Source organism: Amblyomma maculatum, chromosome 1 (genome assembly GCF_055883805.1).
Source record: "Amblyomma maculatum isolate TAMU_Amacu chromosome 1, ASM5588380v1, whole genome shotgun sequence".
NCBI classification, from domain to species: Eukaryota; Metazoa; Arthropoda; class Arachnida; order Ixodida; family Ixodidae; genus Amblyomma; species Amblyomma maculatum.
The window spans coordinates 178,956,227-178,963,758 of NC_139344.1; positions in this window are offsets into that span (position 1 = coordinate 178,956,227).

The window sequence follows — 7,532 nt, forward strand, 5'->3', positions numbered from 1 at the left end:
TCGTAGCCGCGGCGTTCATTTTGGAGCCTGCGACGACAGAAACGAAAAATATGGCCTCGGTACCCGCAGTAATAACAAACAGGGTGGGCTGGGCGCCATGTGGGGTAATATGTCGGCGCCGCGGCAGGTGGTGCCAATGCGGCGACATAAGCAGTGGTAGGCGCCAGTGGCGTAGGTGCTCCAGCTGCAGGCGGCAACGACGTAACCTGACATGACCTGGGCGTACGTTGGCCCATGACAGGTGGTACGAGTGACAGGTGTTGGGGGGAGGGGGGAGAAGTCATTGAGGCCAGCTCTTCTTTGACAATGCTACGCAGGCCGGCACTTGAAGGATGTGGCACAGATGCAGGGCGGCACAAATTACCTTGAGCCGAGAGCTCTTCACGAATCAATCCGCGAATAAGCGCACGGAGGTCAGAGTCGGCAGTGGAACCAAAGGAAGTGGGATCAGGCTGCAGGCGTGTTGACTGTAGTTTGTCAAGAAGTTGACAAGTCGATATGATGGCGTCAATGGTGGTAGGGTTCTGCACTGCCAGTTCGTTAAAGGCGAGTGACCCAATACCTTTAAGGACGTGCCGAACCCGCTCGGCCTCTGGCATGGTGTTATTTAAGCGCCGGCAAAGTGCAGAACGTCTTCTATAGAAGAGGTATAGGTCTCATTGGACAACTCAAGTTGGGCTTCCAGCTTCTTCTTGGCAGATTCCGCGCGAACAGTAGGAGCGCAGAAAACCTGGCGTAACTTTTGTTTAAAGGTAGCCCAGTCTGGAATCGTCAATTCATGGTTTAGGAACCACGTTTGGCCGCATCCGTCAAATAAAAGGACACATTAATTAGTTTAAGAGAATTGTCCCACCGGTTGAAAACACTGAAACGGTCGTAGCTGTTGAGTAAGACCGCGGCGACGACGCGGTATCCGCGGCGACGAGCTAGCACAAGCATAGCGGTTGAGCCCAATGCACCGGCGGCAGCTGTAGCTTGAGCAGAAACTTGCTTGTGTCGCGGTTATCGTTCTCACCAGCAATTTGCCGCTGGTCAGCCATTATCAAGAGTGATTCATTCTTGATATTCTGCGCAATATTACAGACATCAACAAATTTTAGCTCGCTTTATTTCTGATATCGGCGCTAGTGATACGCCGTGTCGTTCGCGTACGGTTTGCGGAAGGAGGGGCCACCGCCGCGGCGGTGTTTACGGCGGTCTAGTGTTCCTGTATATGCTCAGGAACACTACGGCGGTCGAGGAGGTGCTGCCATCGTGCGGTGCTTGACCGCGCTGTTGACGCCTCGTCGGACGACACTCCGGTTAACTCCGGGAACCATATATAGATAGGATGTTCGTAAATGCAGCTTCGTTCCGCCGACCACCGTAATGGGCAATGTTCGCCATAACCGAGAACGGCGGTGAGCTGTGTAACAGCAGCGAACCGCAATTGGCGGTTAACCACGGCTACGCTTAACCGAGGTTACCGAACTTAACCACGGTTAACCGCCAATCGCGGTTAGCTGTGCTGGGCCAGGGGGCGCTGCGCCGCTCTGTGCGTCAGCGCCCTCCATGGAGATCCCGTCAAAACCTACGCGCAGTGCGGCCGCGTCGTCTGCTTGCTGTCGTCTGCTCCGCGCTGCTCTCCAGCACATGTTTGAGCGCGCGCGCTCGGTTGTTTCTCTCCTCCTCCGGCCGCATTCTGGCCGCCGTCGCGCTCCAACAAAGGGGGCAAGAAAAAAAACTGGAATAAAAAAGTGAGGGCGCGCATTTTCGCAAAACTCGTGAAAGTTTTTCTCTCTTGTCTCTTTCGTGTTGAAACGATGGTCATCGGTTTTTTTTTTTTTTAGGTATCTCGTACCGCTCGTATCTCGCACCTCTGTTTGTAACTGGCGGTGCCGCAGCTGCCATCGCAGAACCAAGTCGGCCTCAAGAAACAGATATATGTCATTAATGCCATCACTCGGAGCTTATAAAGGGAAAAAGCAGACGTTAATCGTCCTATCCTCATACGCGATCCTGCTTCGGGAGCTCAAAACTGCGCATTCGCTAGAGGAGATAACTGAACTAGGGATTGCACAGCGTAGCTGTGGAATTAAGAAGACAAAGGTTTACTTGGAGAGGTGTCCCCGCCTGCATGAAAAGTCGTCAGGCATTTGCTCGCTCTTCGTCTCACGGAGAGAGGAAACTGCTGAAAGAATGGCATGCCTCGGCTTCTCGTCAGTGATCCAGGTCGTTAAGAAACCTCTCATCGTTAAAGGTAGATAAGTCATTGATTTCGGATGGCAGCGCCACAGCAGCGAACTCCCCCTGACTGCTGTCAGCAGGAACCAAAGGGTAAGGCGGCATGCTTTGTGCCTTTGTAGGGAACGCGTCCTAAACGCGCCGAAAACAGGCACCACGGCGCCGGCAGCATCGCCTAAAACGTCTGTCCCCAAAGAGTTGAATAGGCCCCTTTCAAGTGAGCAGTCACAAATGGAAAGGAAGCTCCCCAACCAGCGCCCAGAGCACTCGTCGCTGTGTACACGCGTATAAATTCTCAACGAGAAGGCTGGACCCGTCATTCTCTGAACAACATGGAAAAGACATCAAGAGGTGCCGCCTCAAGTCCTTCAAAATACCTGTCGCTTGCCTCTGCCTTCGAGTACCGAATTCGCGTTCATGTTTTTTTTTTTTTTGGTCTGAGCCTGCCAACAAGCGCTCTTTGAAAACAATGTCCGCGGCGATCAATTAATCGTAATTTCTCATTGTCGAAAGCACCTATAAAAAGCGTGCCTCCAGCCAGCCTCTATGTCAGCCGGGGCACCGAAAAAAAAGCAAAAATAAGAAACACTACTGGCAAAGAGCGCCGGCTTTGCGCGCACAGACGCACGACCATCCCCCCTCGCCCTCACTCTCCTCCTCCCGCTCCGCGTGCACGTGCGGCTGCCTGTAGCACGCGCTCCCGAGCGAGCAGACTCCGCAGACAGCCGCGCGCAGCGCGGGCGCGGATGCGCGTAGGTTTTGTAGTTCCTCTCCGCTCCGCTGGAAACCAAGCTCTGGCGTCGCGGAGCAAACTCCAGCTTTGGTTCCCTATAAAGGCCGGAATACATGGAGCGTTTTTGCCGCGTCAAACCGGCGTTTTACGTCCGACGGCGCGCACTCGACGCCCCGCGTCAGAAAAAACGCGCGCCGCCGGTTATCCCCGAACGAGCGCGGAGAGGAAAACAGGCAGCGCGCAGGGAGCATTGGGAAGTGGCGCGGCCTTCGAATGCGCGGCGCGCCACGGGCTCTACAATGTACAAGAAATGAAGCTCAGTAAAACAGCGTGTTGAATGAGTTGGTATATTGTTAGAAAAAAAAAAAACAGCGGAACAACGGAGACAAGAGAGAAGACGGAACCAGCGATGGCTGGCAACCAAGGGCGCGAAGAGTACCAAAGAAATTCCGTGTGCCTATCCGACAGATCGCACCACTCGTGGAAATCCGCACATGGTGCTTATCCTACCCGCATGCTACATAGCGGTAATCCTTGAAGAAACCGGGCGAGGTTCAGATGTTATGGGGTCCGCTGCTTCCATCAAAAGGCCAGCGTCGTTTCTTCAAGGACTGCCGCAGGGTAGCATGCGGCCAGGATAACCACCATGCGTGGCGTTTCCGCGAGTGGTGCGACCAGGCGGATAGGCACACGGAATTTCTTTGGATGGATGGATGGATGGATGATGGATGGATGATAGTGGCTCTGCCCTTTGTATCGGACGGCAGCTTGCGCCGCCTAGCCAAAAAATTAAAAGAAATATATTTATCTCTTCCCCATTTTTAGCTTCTAATTCGCCCGTATCTGCCCCCCTCCCTTTTTTTCCTCTCTTTATTCTCTTGACTTTTTCCACCAATCCTCTAACCTCTCTTTTGTTATCAGAACGCGTTCCTCATCCATTCGTCCATCTTCCCCAGCAAATCCCAGCGCTCTCTCCAGACCTGCCGCTTTTTCCGCGGGAAGGGCAGGACGAAGTTTTTGGCACCTTAGAACAACATGTTCCGTTGTTTCCTCCTCAGTTCCGCACGCCGCGCATAATATATCTACTTCTTGAAATTTTTTCCTGTACGTTTTTGTTCTGAGGGCCCCTGTCCTAGCCTCAAACAGCAATGAGCTCCCTCGTGAGTTGTCGAATAAACTTTCTTTCTTTATATCCTGTTTTCGAGTTCTATACATACCCAATGCTGATTTTCCTTGCATTCTTTCCTCCCACATTTTCCTTTCTGCCTCCTTTACCTGCTTTTCAATGCTGCTGTTTTGCTGCGGTGTGTCTCCAAACTCTAGGTACTTAAATCTGAGCTTTCGGGTTCTGTTAGTCCATTTCGTATTCAGGCTTTTCATGAAGAGGTGCTTGTAAATTTTTCGTGCCCACCTTGATTCCTCCATTTCGGTTAGTCTCTGATCATATTTTAGTTTGCTAATTGCCTCTCTAACCTCAAATGATGCCCAGCCCATATCCCCTTGACTCCTTCATTAGGTGTGTTGCCATGTGCTCCCAATGCCAATCTACCTACCTTTCTCTGTCTGATTTCAAGGCCTGACTGTACTTCTGATTTCATGCACAGGACTGCATTTCCAAAAGTGAGTCCTGGTACCATAACACCCTTCCATACCCCTCTAACAACCTCATACCTGTTATAATTCCAGAGGGCCCTGTGTTTCATAATATCCGAACTCCTTTTCCCTTTGTCTATCGTAATTCTTTCATGCTTTTCTAGGTAATTTTTTCCTTCGTTGATCCATATGCCCAGGTATTTATAGCTCTCCACATGTTCAACCTTGGTGCCTTGTATTTCCAGCACGTCCCCCCTTTCACCATTAAATACCATTATTCCTGATTTTTCGCTGCTAAATTGCAGTCCCAGCTTTTCGCCCTCTTCTCCACAGATCTTAAGCAGCTCCTGCAACCCATCCCTCTTATCTGCCAGCAGTACAATGTCATCCGCGTACATCAATCCTGGTAGAACCTGTGTTACTTTCTGTCCTCCCTGCATATAGCTTGCATCGAATCCCATATCACTTTCCTCCAGGCGCCTTTCCATTTGGCTCATGTATATCATGAAAAGCAGCGGTGACAGTGGGCACCCTTGCCTAAGCCCCCTTTTTATTTTTGCTGGTTTTGTTGTTTCCGTTTCCCATACTATCACTGCCTCATTATCTGCATACACTTCTTGTATGAACTGAACCAGGTTTTTATTCAGGCCATATTCCTTCAACTGGTCCCACAGTTTTTTCTGATCTACACTGTCGTATGCCCCTTTAATATCTAAAAACGCTATCCATAATGGTCTCTGACTTGCAGCTGCTGTTTCTATACACTGGGTAGCCACAAATAAATTATCCTCTAGTCTTCTGTCCTTGCGGAAACCATTTTGTAGTTCTCCGAGGATATTCCCTCCTTCTGCCCATTCCTCCATCATTACTTTTACTAACTGCATTGCTACCCTGTATATAACTGATGTAACTGTGATTGGCCGATAGGACTTTATGTTATCTCTGCTTCCCTTGCCTTTGTATATTAGTCTCATCCTGCTTAATTTCCAATCTTTTGGTACTTGACCGCCTTTTATTGTTTGTTCAATCAACTGTCGCAATTTTACTTTGCTTTTTTGTCCTAATCTGGTAATCAATCCCATGGGTATGCTATCTGATCCTGTCGCTGTTCCCAAGGGGACCTTCCGTTCTATTCTTTCCCATTCTCTTGCTGTCATCTCCTTGTATTCTTGCTCCTTGTCCCTGTGGTCCTCATTATTCTCCATTTCTTCTGCGGCATTCACTTCCAGACTGGCAAAGGCTGTTTCTATTGTGCGCCTAACATATTCCTGTGCTTCCTCTCCCTCCACTCTTTTTCCTTCCTGTGTGGTCAGTGAGTGTTGGACCCCGTCCGTCTTTTTTTGCTTGTAGCCTTATGTGGTTCCAAAACCTCTTTGCAGCATTTTTATTCTTTTTACTTATGTCCATCATCCACTGGACCCCAGCTTTTCCTATTTTGATTTGGATTAAGGTTGACGCCTCCCTTTTTCTCTCAAGGTACTCCTCCCATTTGGATTCTACTTCCCTTGGTGTGGCTCCCCTCTTCTTTGCTAATCTGTGCTCTCTGGATGCCTCTTGACGCCTCGTTATGGCTGCTTTAACTTCAGCATCCCACCAGCTTTTTGGTTTATATTTTCTCTTTCCTCTTCTAATCTTGCCCTTTTTTAGCTCTCTTTTAAATACTTCTACTAGGTCATCGTATGTCCATTCTCTATTTGGTTGTTGGTTTACTATGTCCTCAATGCGCTTTGACCCTTTTTCCAACTGCATATCATTGAGTTTCTGGTTGCTTTCACATACCTGCATTTTTGTTGCGGCCGCTGTCCCGCCAAATTGGAGTTTAATTCTTTTGTGATCGCTTCCTAAGCTCTTCGCCCTTTCTTCACCAATTTCCATACCTACTAACCTGTCATACAGCTTGTGGGACATCAGACAATAGTCGATTGTGGAATGAGAGTTATTTCTTTCCCATGTTATTTTTCCCTCACACTTTATCTCTGAATTAACTATTGTGAGATCCTGGGTTTCACAAAATGTTCCTAACATTTTGCCTGTCGTATCAGTAGCTCCATCAAAAAATTCCATATGGGCATTCATATCCCCTAAGATTATCACTTCCTTATTCTGGCCAAATTCCTCTATGTCTTTAGCTAAACATCTGAAATGTTCTGAATTTTCCTCATTCGAGTCATTTCCTGTTTTTAGGTAAACAAACCCTAGTACTGTATCTAGGTTTCCCACTCTACCCTGGAGCCATATATGTTCTCTGCAGCTTTCTGTTATCCTTTTCCAATCTTGGCCTTTGATTAGCGCCCCCAGGCCACCTCCTTTTCGGTCCTTCCCTTTTCTATTGCACCCCAGCCATGAGTATCCTTCAATGTGTGGAGGTTCTTCACTGTCTCTAAGGTGGGTTTCTGCTACACCATATATTTCCAAATTTCCAGTTTGCAGCTGCTCCTGAATTTCATCCCATTTAATTCTACTTCTACCCCCTTGCATATTAATGAAGGCCAAATTTACGGGTTGTTTCTTTTTCCTCCTCCGTGCCTTCGTCCTGCCCTTCCTCCCTCCATCTTTGTCTCCTACTTCTCGGTATGCAGGGGCAATCTGCTCGCCTGTAAAAAAGCTAGCGCCCTTCGCCCCATCCGCAGCCCAAGCTGCCATCCCGCTGGTGCGGTGTAATGGATGCCATCAGGCGTGAAGGGGAGGTAGTTCCTATCCCCGTGTATCACCCTGTTCACATCCATGACATCGCACCTGAGGGCCTTCCCTACCTCCCAGATCATCTCATTAGCCCTCAGTACTTGGTGTGCTACACACGGGCCCTGTCCCTTGACTGCCGGCACTGTGCACAGCACTATGTGCACATTCTCAGCTGTAGCCCGTAGCTTCGCCACCCCTGTTCTTATCTGCCTGCCTAGGTTTTGTCCCCTGTTCTTTAGCACGTCGTTTACTCCGGCATGGATGACTACCAGATTGTCTCCTTCTCTATTTTCCCACAGCA